Source organism: Pantherophis guttatus, chromosome 8 (assembly GCF_059756535.1).
Source record: "Pantherophis guttatus breed Tessera chromosome 8, ASM5975653v1, whole genome shotgun sequence".
Lineage (NCBI taxonomy): Eukaryota > Metazoa > Chordata > Lepidosauria > Squamata > Colubridae > Pantherophis > Pantherophis guttatus.
The window spans coordinates 4,068,143-4,087,500 of NC_142070.1; the positions used below are offsets into that span (position 1 = coordinate 4,068,143).

Consider the following 19,358-nt stretch of genomic DNA (forward strand, 5'->3'; position numbering starts at 1 on the left):
GTACCTGCTATCGCAAACCACAGAAGAGTAACCTGTACCAGAACTTGTAGCTGCTATCAGAAACCACAGAAGAGTAACATACAGAAAGACTAAGTGCTGTATAACAGGAAGATGCTCTTAAGAGAATCCTGCATTAAAACCATTTATTTGGGGCTATGGCTGTTCGCTTGTTTTTTTTAAACCATAATGGATGCACAAAATCTAGCCAGTGCTATTGTTTCCCTTATACTGGTTTTGGATCAATTCCTAAACAATTTTGGAACAGCGAACAACAGATTTAGCCAACTCAAAGGCTGCCAAGGTTTTTCTGTAGCCACCGGGATGACGGAGGGCAGAGATTATTGTCTGCGGAACGCGGTGGATTTTCAGGAGACAAACAGTGTCAACGAGAATCAAAATAGAATAGAGCTGGGGGGGGGAACCTTTGAGGTCTTCTAGTCCAGCCCCCTGCTAAAGCAGGAGATACTATACCAGGGGTCTCCAACCTTGGCAACTTTAAGACTTGTGGATTTCAACCTGCCCTCTATAAGTTCAGACAAATGGCTGTCCCATCTCTTCTCAAAAACCTCCAGTGATGGAGCACCCATAACTTCTGGTGGCAAGCTGTCCCACTGGTTAATTGTCCTCACAGATAGGAAGTTTCTCCTTAATTCCAGGTTGCTTCTCTCCTTGATTAGTTTCCATCCGTTACTTCTTGTCTTGCCTTCAGGGGCTTTGGAGAATAGGCTGATCCCCTCTTCTTTAGGGCAGCCCCTCAAATATTGAAACTCTGATATCATGTCACCCCTAGTCCTTCTTTTCTCTAGACTGGCCAAACCCAAATCCCGCAATCGTTCTTCATATGTTTTTTTTTTAACCCTTCCAAATCCCCAGCCCCCTTTAAAGATGACAAACACAACTCCTTCCCATGCTTCTGATCTCAAAACTCCAAATCACAATAACTGTGTGTCCATGTCAGGGGTGAAATGCTCCCGGTTCGGACTGGATCGCCCGATCCGGTAGCGATGGAGGCGGGTGGTTCGGAGAACCGGTAGCAAAAATCCCTGCCCCCCCCCCACACACTTTGGCCAGCTGAGCCGCACAATCATCAGAGGCTTTTTTTTTTACTTTTAAAAGCATTTTTTGTACAACCTCTTCGGCTGAAAAAATGCTTTTAAAAGTTAAAAAAAAAAGCCTCTGATGATTGTGTGGCTCAGCTGGGATCATCAAAGGCTTTTAAAAGAAAAAAAACCTTTTTTTTCTTTTAAATGCCTCTGACGATCCAAGATGAGTTGCCTAATCGGAAGAGGCATTTAAAAGAAAAAAAGCCTCTGTGGATCAGGCAACTCAGCTGGGATCGTCAGAGCCTTTTGAAAGCATTTTTTTACAACCTCTTCGCAGAAGAGGTTGTAGAAAAAATGGTTTTAAAAGTTAAAAAAAAAAATTGGCCACGCCCACCCAGTCACATTAACCCCCCCAAGCCACGCCCACAGAACCGGTAGTAACAAATTTTAGATTTTACCCCTGGTCCATGTCCATAGCTGGTCTACAATTTGGTCCGGCCCATAAGTATAAGGAGTCCTCGACTTACGACCCCAATCGAGTCCAAAATCCACCACTGCTAACCGAGACGGCTGAGTTTTGCCCCGTTTTCCGACCTTTCTTGCAAAAGTTGTTAAGTGAATTGCTGCCGTTCTTAAGGCAGCCACCCGGTTGTTAAGTGAATCCGGCTTCCCTCTTGACTTTTGCTTGTCTGAAGGTCGCAAAAGGGGGAAATCACGTGACCATGGGACGCTGCGACCGTCATAAATATGAGACAGTTGCCAAATGTCCCGAATTTGGATCATGTGAACATGGTAATGCTGCAACGACGGTCGTAAGTTTGAAAAATAGTCACAAGTGTGAAAAATGGCCATGTCGGTTTTTTTCAGTGCCGTTCTAAACTCTGAACGGTCGCTAAACGAATGGTTGTTAAGTCCAGGACTATCTGTAAGTAGAGTAGTGAGAATTTTCAATCCCCGCAATGAGGCTTAAACTGTGGCTACTACCCCTGTTGGAAATCTATCATACATTACATTACGGTCAATTTATTTAAGGAAACTCTCATTTCCCCTTAGAGGAAATGCAAAACAGCTGCGTTTTTATGAACAGGTTTGCATTAAGAAAATTAATAATAATAAGGAGAAAAAAAAAACTTCTGCAATTACTGAACTGCATGTAATCTACCCAGTGTGAAGAGTCTACATCGGGCCAACATGGCTACCCAGTGTGAAGAGGAAACATGCCAGCAGTTTGGGGAGTGGCGTCAAGCTGGCCACGCCCACCCAGTCAGCCACACCCAGTGAGTGGCGTCAAGATGGCCACACCCACCCAATCGGCCACGCCCCGGGCGCCCCCCCCCACCCCGAGGTCAACCACATTCCTGATGCGGCCCTCAATGAAATTGAGTTTGACATCCCTGTATTAGGGCAATGTTTCTCAAACTTGGCCGGCTGGAAGATGGGCGGACTTCAACTCCCAGAATTCCCCAGCCAGCCTTGGCAGGCTGGGGAATTCTGGGAGTTGAAGTCCGCCCATCTTCCAGCCGCCGAGATTGAGGAAACCCTGTTTTAGGGTTTCAATTCACGTTCATACTCAACACTCAACCGACAGAAAAACTCCAATGGGAGAATTTTTTTTAGTATAAGGAACCAAAAATGCTCAGACTCTTAAATCTTCCCTTTTATTTCAAGATTTCAAAATTAGGTCTTAAAACTGAAACTCTGGCAGCCTTCTTTCTTGTTAAGGAGAGCTCAAACAAGGACACAATGTCGTGTCTGCGTACTCATTTCCTTTCCTTAAAAGATGTTTCTGCGCTAATGGATTCTATTACATCCTTGATCATTTCCTAGAGAAAAACACCAGATTAATCTCAGTACTGACTTCCTGTTCAAATGGACTTCATTTCATTTGACTAAGCACAAGCATCGGGCCATTATAATTCGGAGAACACAGTTTAAAATCATGAATTGTTAGTGCAGGCCGAAGAAGACGACAGAAAAAAACTCTATCCTTTTTATTCCTTTTTTTAAAAATGAAATAATAATCTATCTATCTATCTATCTATCTATCTGTCTGTCTGTCTGTCTGTCTGTCTGTCTATAAATGGCTGTGTGTGTGTATGTTCCAGCATAACTCTGGAATGCCTCGAGCAATTTCAACCAAACTTGGTACACAGATGACTTACTCTCTGGAAAGAAATACTGTGGGGGTAAGACACCCCTAACACCCCTTGGGGGGGGTGTCTCTGTTTGTCTGTGTGCATATGTTCCAGCATAACTCTGAAATGCCTGGGCTGCTGAAATGAAAAGGAATGAATTGACACTGTGATAGTTTCCTGATTGCTAATTTGTACCCTATGACTATCATTAAGTGTTGTACTTTATGATTCTTGATGAACATATCTTTTCTTTTATGTACACTGAGAGCATATGCACCAAGACAAATTCCTTGTGTGTCCAATCATACTTGGCCAATAAAAAATTCTATTCTATTCTATTCTATTCTATTCTATTCTATTCTATTCTATTCTATTCTATTCTATTCTATTCTATTCTATTATTCTATTCTATTCTGTCAAATCCCAGTACTTTTGACAACGATAGTGTGTATTTTGGATTCAAATTCTGTTAAGATACAGCCTGTTGTGCCTTAAAATGGCTTCTACTGTACAGCACAGTGGAGTTGCCATGGTAACGGCTTCACAGTACTCCACAAGTAGGCTCCCTCTGGTATACCCTGGCAACGCTGGGTTATCAACTAGTTTTATAATAATAATAATAATAGAAAGTACTTTAAAACCTGTTTGCTGCCCACAGTCACTTAGTGAGGTGGGCGGTCATAGATACGGAATTAAATAAATCCATTTAAAAACAAACAAGCAAAACGTAATAACGAACATTCACATGCTTGCTTTGTTTCCCATCTTTTATTACTGAGCTACTACACTTTTACGCGGTTTGGGAATCGCAGGGTCGCACCATGTTGTTTCTGAAGACTGATTATCTTAGCGTCTGATCTGCTTACCCCGTATTCTTGGCAAAATCTGTCTCTTGAGGAGGATAACTGCGTGAAAGTCGAATCTTCAAATCAGTAGGGCTGCAAATCAAACAGAGCAAAATGTAGGTTTTACTTTGCTGGTTCCACTTAAACAAGCACATTAAAAAAAAGAAGAAAAAGTAAAGGTTTTACACTTAGGTGGGAAAACCCAAAATGTACAAGGAGCAGGTTAGACGAAACCGGGCTCAAAGGCAGTTAACTGTGAGAGGGATCTTGGAGCCCTAAAACATGAGTCAGCGGTGTGCGGCGGCAGCCAAAAAAGTGAATGCAATCCTTGGTTGCATAAACAGAGGGATACAGTTAAAATCACAAGAAGTATTAGTACCGCTCTAGCGGTGGGTTCCACTTATGCTTACTACTGGTTTGCCGCCCGTGTGCGAGCTCGCTTTGTGCACACGAGCGCCTTCCGTACATACACCCGGCCTTCCTCGCATGTGCTTTGCATCTTCCGTGCATTCGCCTGGCCTCAAAAATGTGGCTAAATAGAATGGCATTATGTCCGGGTGGGCAGGCACAGTTGCCGCTAACGGTTTGCCCGAACCGGTACGAACTGGCTGAACACCACCTCTGGTACCGCTTTATAAAACCTTAGTAAGACCACACCTGGAATACCGCATCCAGTTTTGGTCACCCCCCGTTATGAAAATGTTGAGACTTTGGAAAAAGCGCGGAGAAGAGCATCTACTAAAGGCCTGGAAACTAAAACATATGAAGAACGGTTGCAGGAATTGGGTTTGGCTAGTCTAGAAGCAGCATTTCAGTATTTGAGCGGTTGCTACAAAGAAGAGGGGAGGGATCAAATTATTCTCCAAAGTACCTGAAGGCAGGAGAAGAAGCAAAGGATGTAAACTGATCGAGGAGAGAAGCAACCTGGAATTAAGGAGAAACTTCCTAACTGTGAGGACAATTAACCAGTGGAACAGCTTGCCACCAGATGTTGTGACTGCTATATTACTGGGGGATGGGGGGTTAAGAAGAGACTGGACAGCCATTTGTCTGACATGGTATAGGGCAGTGATGGCTAAAATTTTTGCTGTTGCGTGCCAAAAGCGGGGGGAGTGTGGGAGGGTCGCTCGTGCACGTGCCTACACCCATAATTCATTGTGCCCCGCCCCCCCCGCACATGCAGGTGCGACCCCCGCACTCACCCCACTTTTCACACGTGATGGCACGGTGGGCTCGGTAGGCCCATTTTTTCGCCCTCCCCAGGCTCCAGAGCCTTTTTAGGAACCTGGGGAAGGCGAAAACAGCTTTCCCCACCCCACCCCCCGGAGGCTGGAAACAGACCGTTTCCCGCTAAGCTAGGGCAACACTTGCATGCCCACCGATATGGCTCCGTGTGCCACCTGTGACACGCGTGCCATAGGTTCACCATCACGGGTATAGTGTCTCGTGCTTGAGCAGGGGGCTGGACTAGAAGACCTCGAAGGTCCCTTCCAATTCTATTATTCTGTATTCTTTAAGAGAGGGAAGGAAGGAAGGAGTGGAAAGAAGGGAGGGAGGAAGGAAGTAGAACTAGAGGGAAGGAAGAAATGAAGGACGATGGGAGGGAGGGACAGAAGGGAGGGAGGGAGAAAAATGTTTATACGCTAACTTTGTTTTGACTTTACAAAGCCTCACCACAAATTTCCTCACGCTCTTATTTTTTTAACAGCGGACTCTAATATGAAATCTATTTAAACATTTCTGGTAATGAACAAAAACTGCAATTAATTAATATTTTTCACGGGCAACGGCAGGTATTTAACACCTTGAAGTATTTAGCACTCTCGTTTCTTTGAGAGACATCGCCTTGAGCTCAATTTGTTAAGGGCATTTAATTTTGAGAAAAATCACTGTGGCGATTTAAAAAAAAAAAGGCTTCAACTTCGAAGAGACACAGATAAACAAGGTTGTGTTACAGTCCTTCAGCAACAGCTGGCCAGCGCAGATGTTGTCATGCAAAGGAAATCTAAGGAAATTATTACGTTATCCAGAGACGCCTGGGCTATAATTTATTCATTTTCTTACTACCTCAATTTATATGCTCTTTAATCTCCCTTTCCCTTAAGTGGGACATGCTGTTCTGGGTATTATTTGCACATAATTTCATCCACAATTAAAAAACCGGCTTCCCATTAAAAAAAAATATATAGCAAATCACTGGCATATGCCCACTTACTAATTTATACATTTTTTTGGAAGGGATTCCATAAGCAAAGTTGCCTTTTTTTTTAAACTCTAAAACCCAAAGTTGGAAAGAGAAGCTTTATATTACAAGATCCTAAGGCTGCTGTGCGCTGCTCGGCAAAATACAGGTAATTCCTCAAAGTTACGACTGCAATTTCTGTTCCTAAGCAAAACGTTTTTGTTAAGTGAGTTTTGCCTCACTTTCTTGCCAGAGTTGTAAAGCGAATCACTGCAGAGGTGTTAAATTAGGGACACGGTTGTGGAGTGAATCTGGTTTCCCCACTGACTTTGCTTGTCAGACGGTCGCAAAAGATCACACGACCCGGAGACACTGCAACCGTCATAACTGTGAGTCAATTATCAAGCGTCTGAATTCTGATGATGTGACCACGGGGATGTTGCAGTGGTCTTAAGTGTGAAAAATGATCCCTTTTTTCAGGGCCATTCTAACTTCAAATTGTCACTAAATGAAGTGAGGCCTACCTATAATGTTAATAAATGCCTTGTCTTCTCCTAACAGGGAAATTACTAATCCATCAACCTTTCTCTTCTTCATATCCATCTACCTCACACAAGAGAAATTCTTTTTTAAACCTGTTGCAAGCTGGACTTTCCACCTAATTGAATGCAGGAGTTACGATGTGCAACAACAAACATTTTCCTCCCAAAGGAAAAATTGCACTTAATTAGAAGACAAAAGACGGTTTCGGGCATTTTGAGAACAAAGAAGAAACTTCGTCCCATTCCATAAAAATCCCGACCCCAAAAGCCAGGCAGACCTTGAGAGAGAGAATTAAGCAAGTCCCATTTTATGGACCTCCATTGATTGAGAGATAAGACGTCCCACCACAATCTCGTGGTTCTTGGTGATGGACTAGGTACGCCAAGAAAATGATAAGAAATCTGCACTGCCGTTAAAACCAAATTAAATTAAATCCTAAAATAAACAACCTCATAACGTAAGTGTTTCAATCAACAGTGGGTTTCACTTATTTTTTACCACTGGTTCGCCGTCCGCGCGGACGCTCGCTTTGTGCACGCACCTGTGCATGCGCATGGCCTCAAAAAAAAAAAAAAGGCTAAATAAGACGGCATAAAGGCAGGGCAGGTGGATGGGCCCACCCGCAATCTCCACTACCGGTTCTCCCGAACCGGTCCAAACCGGTTGAATACAACCTCTCGTTCCAATATCTAATACCGTGTTTCCCCGAAAATAAGACCCTGTCTTATATTTTTTTGAACCCCGAAATAAACACTTGGCCTTATTTTCGGGGAGGTCTTATTATTTTGGGGCGCGTCAGAAAAACGCCCAAAAGCGGCTGGCGCCCCAGCCGGGAAACGCCGAAGCCGTGTAGCGCTACTTTCTGTATTTCTTTCAAAACGATCAAAGACAGCTGGCGCCCCAGCCGGGAAACGCCGAAGCTGCTCAGCGCTAAATTATTGTATCCCTTTAAATCCACAACTCTCCGAACAAAAAAACAGCTAAAAACTCTACCGTTTAAGGCAAATTGACAGATTGTATCTAAGAACAAAAGGCACACCAGTCTGATCACCTGTAACTGAGTGAAAAGACTGGACATGCACAGAAGAAAGGAGCGTGACCAGGCTGTAGAGGAAGTTTGAATGGCACTCAGTCAGTCCAATGACAGTGGAACCTTCCCAATCGGTGGAATATCGGAGCAGCGAGGGAGGAAAATGGGGCTCCTCTTGCTGTCTTACCTGATTTCCAGCTCTGTGTTTAAATATTTTCGGGGAGGGCTTATTTTCGGGGGGAGGCTTATTTTAAGCGCATGTGCTCAAAAGCCCGATTGGGCTTATTATCAGGGGATGTCTTGTTTTCGGGGAAACAGGGTAAGTAATAGGTTCCAATATCTAATAGGTTCCAATAGGTCGGAAATGATGGCCCCTTGATGACTTGTGGATTTCAACTCCCAGAATTCCTGAGCCAGCATGAGAGTTGAAGTCCATAAATCAAAAAAGGGACATTGTTCCCCACCCCAATCATAAGGGGTTGCCATAAAGAAGAGGGAGTAAACCTATTTTCCAAAGCACCTGAAGGCAGGACAAGAAGCAACGGATGCAAATGAATCAAGGAGAGAAGCAACCTAGAACTAAGGAGGAAATTTCCTGAGAGTGAGAACAATAAACAGCGGAACTGCTTGCCACCACAAATTGTAAATGCTCCATCACTGGAGGTTTTTAAGAAGAGATTGGACAGCCATTTGTCTGAAACAGTAGAGGTTCTCCTGCTTCAGTAGCGGGTTGGACTAGAAGACCTCCAAGGTCCCTTCCAACTCTCTCATTCTCTTCTTCTGCTAAGAATGTAATCTAAATAGACGGAGCCCATCGTTTTTTAACAAGCTTTTCAAGGCCATTCATTTTTTTTTTTTTAAATTTGATTTATATGCCGCCCTTCTCCGGAGACTCAGGGTGGCTTACAGTGCGTTAAGCAATAGCCTTCATTCTTTTGTATATTTATACAAAGTCAGCTTATTGCCCCCACAAACTGGGTCCTCAATTTACCTACCTTAGAAAGGATGGAAGGCTGAGTCAACCTTGAGCCTTGGCGAGATTCGAACCTGCAGTAATTGCAGGCAGCTGGTCTTAATAACCAGCTTAATAACAGGGTGCCTTAGACCACTGTACTACCAAGGCTCTTGGATTTAAATCAAATCCACCCTGTTTTAAAGCATTGAAAATTTGATTATTTCATACACAAAATCATTGCATTACATCCACATTGTGGACATCCGGCACTGAATATATGTGAAAACCAGAATTAGCGCATTAAGAGAGAAACCCAAGACGCCCAAACGCGGACAAATAAATACAACACGATACGGTGGACAGACACCAAATGAAAAGCTTGAAACGGAAACAAATACAATAAAAGGATTCAACCGCCCATCCTTGCCATTATTAACAAGATGCCCCAGGAAAAAAGTCACAGGAGATGATGGAATATTTTACACAAGAGTTGAGAATGGGCAAAGCCCATTGTTTGTGTTTGGGTGTCATTTTAGGATAAGCAGAAGTGCCACACACCGACACACCCCTTGTCATTAGGCGTTTAACTAGCGCTTTACTCAATGTTTAGAGGGTGTTGCCAACGGCGAGGCCACGAACGTTGGAAATGAATCACTATAAGGTGTCAATTCTGTCTAGAGAGAGGGAGGGAGCTTGATCTAGTGGTTAAGGCATCAGGTTAGAAAGCAACAGAGTGTGAGTTCTAGTTTCGCTTTATGGAGGAAAGTTGACTGGGTGATCTTGGGCCAATCGCAAGGGGACAGTGAGTTCTAGTCCCTCCTGAGAAATGAAAGCCGGCTGGGTTACTTTAGGACAACCACCAGGAGACGGTGAGTTCTAGTTCCGCTTTAGGCATGAAAGCTGGCTGGGTGACTTTGGGCCAATCACCAGGAGACAGTGAATTCTAGTCCCTCCTTCAGAATGAAAGCCAGCTGGATGACTTTGGGACAATCAGCAGGAGATGGTGAGTTCTAGTCCCTCCTTAGGAACGAAAGCCAGCTGGGTGACTTTGGGCCAATCACCAGGAGATGGTGAGTTCTAGTCTCTCCTTCGGAATGAAAGCCAGCTGGGTGACTTTGGGCCAATCACCAGGAGATGGTGAGTTCTAGTCCCTCCTTCAGAATGAAAGCCAGCTGGGTGACTTTGGGCCGATCACCAGGAGATGGTGAGTTCTAGTCCCTCCTTAGGAACGAAAGCCAGCTGGGTGACTTTGGGCCGATCACCAGGAGATGGTGAGTTCTAGTCCCTCTTTAGGAACAAAAGCCAGCTGGGTGACTTTGGGCCAATCACCAGGAGATGGTGAGTTCTAGTCTCTCCTTCGGAAAGAAAGCCAGCTGGTTGACTTTGGGCCAATCACCAGGAGATGGTGAGTTCTAGTCCCTCCTTAGGAACGAAAGCCGGCTGGGTTACTTTGTGACAATCACTAGGAGAGGATGAGTTTTAGTTCCACTTCAGACATGAGAGCCAGCTGAGTGTCTTTAGGCCAATCACTAGGAGAGGGTGAGTTCTAGTCCCACCTTAGGCACAGGGGGAGGGCATTCTCTGTGGGAGCCCCGACCCTCTGGAATGGATTGCCCACTGAGCTCAGGACAGCCCCCGACCTTCTTTCCTTCCGTCGCGAGCTGAAGACGTGGCTCTTCCGCCAATTAAACTGATCCATTTGGGGGTACACTGGTATAATTTTAAATCATTTTTAATTGGGTTACTGATTTTAATTTGGTATTGTATTGTGATTTGTATTGAAGTTGTCATTTTGTAAGCCGCCTTGAGTCCCTAGGGAGAAAGGCGGCATATAAATCGCAATAAATAAATAAATAAATAAATAAAAGCCAAGATGGGTGACTTGGGCCAACCACTAGGAGAGGGTGAGTTCTAGTCCCACTTCTCTTCTAGGGCTAAGCTGGTGTTTAGCTAATACTCTACAGTAGGGGTGTCAAAGTCACGTTATCACGGAGGCGTCACGTGACATATCGGTACGTTTCCCCCCCTTCGCTAAACTGGGCATCTGGCCCACAGCCCGCGAGTTTGACAAACCTGCTCTACAGGTAGTCCTCTACTTACAACCACAATTGGATCGGAATTTTCATTACTAAGTAAGACAGCAGTTAAGTGAGTGACAGAAGAATGTGGTTACCGTTCTGACTCAACTTATTTTTTTTCCATCTCAAACCGAAATCTACCTGCTAACCTTACTTTGCAAAGCGCAGTGCAAGAAAGCACCACGACGAGAATTCACCGGCATTTGCTTGCCCAAAGCCAACGACGAGGTGTCGCAGGAGAAGGACTGCCAGAGCCAGAAGGAGGCGTGAAAACAGGAATCAGCCTAGAATCCTTAAATACAGGTCGTCCTCGACTTACGACCACAATTGAGCCTAAAATTTCTGCTGGTTAAAGCCCTGAGGTTGTTAAATGGAGTTTTGCCCCATTTCGCAACTTTTTTTTTTTTTTTTTTTTTTTTGCTGCACTTGTTAAGTGGAACACTGGAGTTGTTAAGTTAGTCACACGGCTGTTAAGTGAATCTGGATTTCCCCGTTGACTTTGCTTGTCGGAAGGTTGCAAAAGGGAATTGCGTGACACCGGGACACTGCAAACCGTCATAAATATGAGCCAGTTGGCAAGCGGTTGAATTTCGATCACGTGACCACGGGGACGCTGCAACGGTCGTAAGCATGAAAAACGGTCATAAGTCCCTTTTTTCAATGCCGTTGTAACTTGGAACGGTCAGTAAGTGAATGGTTGCAAGTCAAGGGCCTGGTGGCTCAGCAGACTGATAGCATTGTGATTAACACCAGCTGTCTGGATTTACTGCAAGTTCAAATCTCACCAGGCTCAAGGTTGACTCAGCCTTCCATCCTTTCTAAGGTAGGTAAAATGAGGACCTGGTTTGTGGGGGCAATAAGCTGATTTTGTATAAAATATACAAAAGTATGAAGGCTATTGCTTAACGGCTTGTAAGCTGCCCTGAGTCTCCGGAGAAGGGCGGCATATAAATCATTTTAAAAAAAAGGACTACTTGCAATCATAAGCACAAAGTCCAACCACCCTTGAGTGCCATTGGCTCCGATTTAATTTTAACCAGGTGCTGACCATTAGTTGAGAAGATTCCTGCATGCAGGCTTTTAGCAATAAAGTAGTTAAATCGAAGCTTCACAGGTGCATCTGGTCTTTTATTCCTGACAGGTGTCTGGCAAATATAAGTTTGATATGATCAGTTTATTCTTGACCCCAAATCCATCACCCATGTTCATTCACATTTTTCTGGTTTAAGAAAAAATAATAAGACTGGAATCCAAGGAGCCTTGGTAGTACAGTGGTTTAATGCACCCTGTTATTAACACAGCTGCCTGCAATTTGTAAGCCGCCCTGAGTCTCCGGAGAAGGGCGGCATATAAATCAAATTAAAAAAAAAAAAATCCATTTGCTAGCCAGTGTAACTCCTGTTCTCTCTCAAACGGAACGCCAAGAATCTGATTTTTACATTATTAATGCCAGTACTAGGCAGCCATCGAAAAGAAGTTATTTCCTGCTCAAATCCCTACCGTTATTTATGGACTCGGACAAAAAAATATTTGGCAAGAGATAAAGGCACTCTAGTCTGATCACTAGCGACTGAGTGAAAAGACTGAGCATGCGCAGATAGAGTGGGCGGAACCAAGCTGTGGAGGAAGATTTGATTGGCACTCAGTCTGTCAAGTGGCGATGTGGATACCCATTAAGTGGAGTGGCGGAGCAGTGAGGAGGAAAAGGAGCAGCACAATAAGCACAAAATTACAGACGTGCCGGATTTTATCCTTTCGTTTAGCCAAAGAAGGCGGTCCAACAATGATGAAAAAGGTCTAGGGCAGGGGTCTGCAACCTTAAATACCCAAAGAGCCATTTGGATCCGTGTCCCACAGAAAAGAAAACACCGGGAGCCACAAAACCTGGGTGGGCGTGGCCAACTCGATATCACTCTCTTCCACCAGTCACATGACACACACCTCCCAGCCACACCTAGCTAGCCGGTCATTAGGACAGAGAACCAGTTGTTAAAAAACACCGGGAACCACAAAATCATTTTGACATCTCTCACTCTCCCCTCCCTCCCTCTCTCCCCCTCTCTCTGTATCTCTCTGTCTCTGCCCTGGCTGCTTCTCCATCCTCCGCCGTCGCCCTTACCTTCTCAGGCCAGGCGAGGAGTGACTGGGAGGGGAGGGCGAAGGGCGGGGCCAGCCAGTGGTGGGATCACCTGACAGGGAGCCACAGCAGAGGGCCCAAAGAGCCGCATGCGGCTCCAGAGCCGCAAGTTGCTGACCTCTGGTCTAGTACAAGAGGAGCAGAAATATTAATTTCCCATGGTTCACGATCAACAGAAAGGCGGAATTGCAGAATTGCTCTATCTAAAAGTTCATAGAATTCGGACAAAGCCATTCTCTTCCGGGTGCGATTCAAGGTGTTGGTCACCACCTTTAAAAGCGCTCCATGGCATAGGACCCGGGTACCTTCGAGAGCGTCTTCTGCCACCAGCAGCCTCCCACCGGCCAGTCTGCTCCCACAGAGAGGGTCTCCTCAGGGTGCCATCGGCCAAGTTATGTCGGCTGGCGATACCCAGGGGGAGGGCCTTCTCTGTGGGAGCCCCTGCCCTGTGGAATGAACTGCCCCCAGAAATGCATGAGATCTCCGACCTCCGGGTATTTCGCTGTGCCCTCAAAACCTTGTTGTTCCGCCAGGCCGGGCTAACAATGTAAAGATTTTAATTGGTTTTAAATGTGGGATTTTAAATTTGGGGGTTTTATAATTGAGCCAATTATTTAATAATTTTAATTATTTTTAAATTTTGTCTGTCTTTGTGCTTTTAATCAGGCTCTACACCGCCCTGAGTCCTTCGGGAGAAGGGCGGTATAGAAATAAAATTAATAAATAATAAATAAATAAATAAATTCTCAACGGCACCGCTAACATGAAGCAACGCCAACTCAGGATGAAAATAAAATAATGTTGATTCTGAATTGTATTAAGGTCCTCGGTGTCCCCCGCCATTCTGCCACTCTAAGCTGCAAAGAAAAGGGTTTTTTTTCCCCCCTTCACTCATCATCATCATCATTTAACGACCCCATAATCGGTTGCGGGGTAGAGTCTGGGCAACTGAATGGAGCTAGCAGAGTGTTTTAAGCGCCGGATGCTCTTCCTGTCACCAATTGCAGAGTTTTGTTCAGCAGACTCGCAGAGATTAGAGATTGCGCCCTGCACAGGACTGCATGAAGGTGCTTGGAGTGAAACTAGGATCGAGGTACATTTAGTGACTGTTCCGAAGTTACAACGGCACTGAAAAAGTGACTTATGACGATTTTTCACACTTGTGACCACTGCGGCATCCCCGTGGTCAGACGATCAAAATTCAGACGCTTGGCAACCAACTCATATTTATGACGGTTGCGGTGTCCCGGGGTCGTGCGATCCCATTTTTCAGCAAACTCAAGCAGGAAGGAAGACAGATTCACTTAACAACCAGGTTACTTACTTAACAACGGCAGTGATTCCCTGAACCCCCCTGTGGCAGGAAAGGTCGTAAAATGGGACAAAACTTCATCACTGTCTCGATTAGCAATGGAAATTTTGGGCTCAGCTGCAATTGGATAACCTGGGATCAATTACTTAAGCCCGTGATGGCGAACCTATGGCACACTGAGCCATATCTGTGGGCACGCGAGCATTGTCCTACCTCAGGCCTTCTGGGCCCACCGGAAGTCAGGAAACGGGCTGCTACCGGGCCTCCGGAGGGGCTGGGGAAGGCTGTTTTTACCCTCCCCAGGCTCCTAGAAAGCCTCTGGAGCCTGGGGAGGGCAAAAAATGGGCCTACCAGGCCCACCGTGCCATCACGGGCCAAAAGCGGGGGGGAGAAGCGGGGGGATCATGCGTGGGGGGACGGGGCGCATTGAATTATGGGTGTTGGCACATGCATGTGCAATTTCCCCACTCTGCCCGCTTTTGGCACGCGACGGCAAAAAGGTTAGCCATCATTGACTTAAGCTGTAAAAAAAAAAAAGTGGACATAACACACACACACACACACCTTTAAATCAAACCTGCTTTTCTTCTCTTCGAACATAAAAATTTGCACTTTTGCTCAGCTAAGTGAGTTTTCAGAAGGGGTTGGCCTGCCCAAAACCCATGAAACGGCGGGCTGTTGCTTGTTAACAGATGCACCGAGGCAGCGGAAAGTTGTTTAGCTGTTGCTGTGGTTGTTGAGGTGCACAAATCCCAAGGGCAGCCCACCTGTCAAACCCAACGGACTTCCTGCCTTGCCTGCAGAGATCTTAACACTTTGAATGTAAAGTCACAACTGTAGAAGTTGATCGAAAAGAGGGTTGGTTAGATAATGAAAGAACATGTTTTAATGTTAGCGTGTGGATTAATAGTAGAATCACACGGATTGGGTGATTGGAAAAAAACCTAAGTAGATTAACTCTGTATGTTTAAAGGATTGTGACTGGTACTAGAAGTGTATACTGAAACCCCGAACGATGAAAGAATGAAGGATGAAACTTTAATATAAATAGATGCGAAGAGCTAAATAAGGGAAATAGGAATAATAAAGCAGGGGGAAGGGGGAAGATAGAAAAGGAACATCTTTGAATATTACGGTGACATGAAAAAAAAAGTGAAAATAGAGATAGAAATAAGAGGGAAATAATTGGATACACACACACACACACACACACACACACACACATATATGGGGTGAAATGCTCCCAGATTGGATCGGATTGCCCAATCTGGTAGTGATGGAGGCGGGTGGTTCGGAGAACCGGTAGCAAAAATCCCTGCCCCCCCCCCTTGCCCAGCTGAGCCGCACAATCATCAGAGGCTTTTTTTTAACTTTTAAAAGCATTTTTTCTACAACTTCTTTGGCCAAAAAAATGCTTTTAAAAGTAAAAAAAAAAAAAAACCTCTGCCGATCAGGCAACTCAGCCGGGATCCTCAGAGCCTTTTGAAAGCATTTTTTTACAACCCCTTCACCAAAGGTTTTTAGAAAAAATGGTTTTAAAAGTAAAAGAAAAAAAAATGGCCACGCCCACCCAATCACATTACCCCCCCAAGCCACGCCCACAGAACCGGTAGTAACAAATTTTAGATTTCACCACTGATATATATATTAATATAACAAGATATATGTAATAATAAGAGGGAGGTTTAGGTAGTATTAGGGATGTTTAAACAATATGAAACAATGAAAATTAAATGTAATAAATATGAGTAATAATATTATGCTTATTTGTATTAAAATGTATGATCACACTATTCATGCATTTCCCCAAAAATAAACCGTCCCCAAAAATATTTAAATGCCGAGCTGGACTTGCATCCGTTCGTTTAGGGACCCATTTAAAGTTACAGCGGTCCTGGAAAAAAAAAATGACTTATAACTGTTTTTCACACTTACGACCGCTACAGCGTCTCTGTGGTCACACAATTAAAATTCAGAGGCTTGGCAACTGACTCATATTTATAACGGTTGCAGTGTCCCGGGGGTCACAAGGTCACCTTTTTGCGGCCATCAGACAAGCAAAGTCGATGGGGAGGCCAGATTCACTTAACAACCATGTTTATTAAGGTAACAATTGCACTGATTCACTTCACCTCTCGCCTTGACTACTGCAACGCTCTCTACATGGGGCTCCCCTTGAAGAGCACCCGGAGGCTTCAACTGGTCCAGAACGCAGCAGCGCGGGTAGTGACGGGAGCAGCGTGGCGCTCCCATGTAACACCACTCCTGCGCGAGCTGCACTGGCTCCCAGTGGTCTTCCGGGTGCACTTCAAGGTGTTGGTTATCACCTTTAAAGCGCTCCATGGCATAGGGCCTAGCTATCTTCGAGACCCCCTGCTGCTACCGACGACCTCCCATCGTCCCGTGCGCTCCCACAGAGAGGGCCTCCTCAGGGTGCCATCAGCCAATCAATGCAGGCTGGTGACCCCCAGGGGGAGGGCCTTCTCTGTGGGGGCACCTACCCTCTGGAATCAGCTCCCCCCAGAGATAAGGAGAATCCATGACCTCAGTGCCTTCCGCCGTGCCCTTAAAACCCACTTTTTCCAGCAAGCCGGGCTGGCTTAAGAAGAAATTTTAAATGTTTTAATTGGTTTGTATTTTTAATTTTGGGCCAAATTTATATATATTTTAATTGTTTTTAATATTTGTATTTCATGTTTTTTAATTCTGGCTGTACACCGCCCTGAGTCCTCAGGGAGAAGGGCGGTATATAAATTTAAAATAAAATAAATAAATAAATAAATAAAACAACTGTGGCAAGCAAGGTCGTAAAATGGGGCGAAACTCACTGAGCAACTATCTCGCTTAGCAACAAGAAGCGATGGGCTCAATTGTGGTCGTAAGTCAAGGGCTACCTATATGTGGCTAACCGACTCATACTTATGTAACTCTGGACAGCATACGACAATTGCTGACCAGGCTAGGAGAAAAATTACACAGGTAGTCCTCAACTTACAACAGTTCGTTTAGTGACCGTTCGACGTTACAACGGCACTGAAAAAAAGTGACTGATGACTGTTTTTTCACACTTACGACCGTTGCAGCATCCCCATGGTCACGTGATTTGCATTCGGATGCTTGACAACTGACTCATACTTATGACGGGTTGCAGCGTCCCGGGGTCCCGTGATCCCCTTTTGCGACGAGCAAAATCAATGGAGAAGCCAGATTCACTTAACAACCGTGCACCTAACGTAACAACTGCAGTGACTCACTTAACAACTGGCAAGGAAGTTTGTGAAATGGGGCAAAACTCACTTCGAAACTGTTCTCGCTTAGCAACCTAAATTCTGGGCTCACTTGTAGGTCGTAAGTCGAGGACTAGCGGTTAAAAACCCCACTGGAGCCAACCAAAGCAATTCAAAGGCAATCAGCATTAGAAATATGCCTGTTGAATCCTGAAGATTCGTTCTAGATAGCTGGGGCAGCCTTCTACATTTCAAGAAACAAACCGAAATAGGAAACAAACTCACAATTAAGCCTAGCGATCCTACCTTGACATTTTGAAAGTAAAAATAAAAAGGAAAGAGAAGTACGCACAACTAAAAAGCAAAAAAAAAAAAAAAAATCCAACTTACCAGCAATGGGCTATTTCCCAATTCTGATTTCTTGAAAGCCAGGCGCGAGGATACATATCCCCAATCCCCCCCCATTGGAAAACTCATTTCACTTTTAAATATTTCTCCACTCAGATCTGACAGCCGTTTACCTCGAGAGAGAGAGAGAGAGACCTACTCTTTTAAAAGGTGTTAATTTCTTTAAAAGTTATTTTCTCTCTCCTTGAATGAACACCCACGTGCTGTGTGCGATGTCTCCAAAATGAGGCCACTCTTCAGGCTTTTCCTACGCTGCTCCAAGGAAGTGCATTTTTCTTGGTTGAACAAGCAAGCAAGCCAGCATCTCCTTTTAGGAAGCAGGGAGGGGAAAAAAAGTCAGCTGAGAAACGATCAACTCAAGTCTCTGGGTTTTCCTTTGCTGGGAAAATGGCTCTTGATAGTAGCTTTGCCCGTAATTAAGGAGGCAAAGCGAAAGGAAAGGTAGCAATTTCACACACCAAACGGCATTCAGAGGGAAGTAACTCGGCTGGTTTGCACGGCCAGCCTCAAGGAAGGAAGCTGCAAATTCTCCAATGAAGAGTCATACATTAATCACTTGCATAAGCTCCACTTGCGTATCTAAAAAGGATAGAATAGAATAGAATTCTTTATCGGCCAAGTCTGATTAGGACACACAAGGAATTTGTCTTCGGTGCATAAGCTCTCAGTGTGCATAAAAAAAATACATTCATCAAGAATCGTAAGATACAACACTTAGCGATAGTCGTAGGATCAGAGGTGGGTTTCAGCAGGTTCTGACCAGTTCTGGAGAACTGGCAGCGGACATTTTGAGTAGTTCGGAGAACCGGTAGTAAAAGTTTTGACTGGTCCCGCCCCCATTTATTCTCTGCCTAAGTCCCAGCTGATCGGGAGGAAATGGGGATTTTGCAGTATCCTTCCCCCAGGAGTGGGGATGGAATGGAGATTTTACAATATCCTTCCCTTGCCACGCCCACCAAGCCACACCCACAGAACCGGTAGTAAAAAAATTTGAAACCCACCACTGCATAGGATACTAAATAACAGGGTGGATTTGATTTAAATCGAGTTGATTTAAATCACGATTTAAATCATGATTTCAATCACTAGTAAAAAGGCTTGATTTAAATCAACTCGATTTAAATCATAATTTTTAAAGAGCAGCTGTCATCTCTGCTACTCCTTTGACCCACTGTTGACTCACAAATAGTCCCCGTGTTGCAGAATATACAGCCTCCTGCTACATAACTAAGCTCCATTTCATGCTGAATAAACTAAATTATTTATGTATCTTAAATAGAAAACTATCTTACGATAGATTTTTACCCCAAAAGTTTTTTTATTAAAATAAATTCAATAAAAATCAAAAAAATCCGATTTAAATAAAAAAATCTGAATTAAATAAAAAAAATTCGATTTTTTTGATTTTTTTTTTTTTTAAATCATTGATTTTTATCCACCCTGCTAAATAAGCAATCGAAATC

The 19,358-nt window shown here is 44.4% G+C and overlaps 1 protein-coding gene across 18 annotated transcripts in view; it reads right to left on the reverse strand.

The window, feature by feature from the left end:
* Window positions 1–19,358, reverse strand: part of PTPRA (protein tyrosine phosphatase receptor type A) — a 132,161-nt gene that overhangs the window by 78,416 nt on the left and 34,387 nt on the right. For 8 of the 18 annotated variants that reach the window (XM_060687185.2, XM_087874828.1, XM_060687190.2 and 5 more), the window contains exon 2: window positions 4,045–4,116. The exons of 4 other annotated variants lie outside the window; for them this stretch is intronic. The gene's annotated coding sequence lies outside the window, so the exon portion shown is untranslated. Of the gene's footprint in view, window positions 1–4,044; window positions 4,117–17,877; window positions 18,475–19,358 lie in introns of all 18 variants that reach the window. 6 more of the 18 variants (XM_087874829.1, XM_087874818.1, XM_087874822.1 and 3 more) reach the window with 2 other exon arrangements.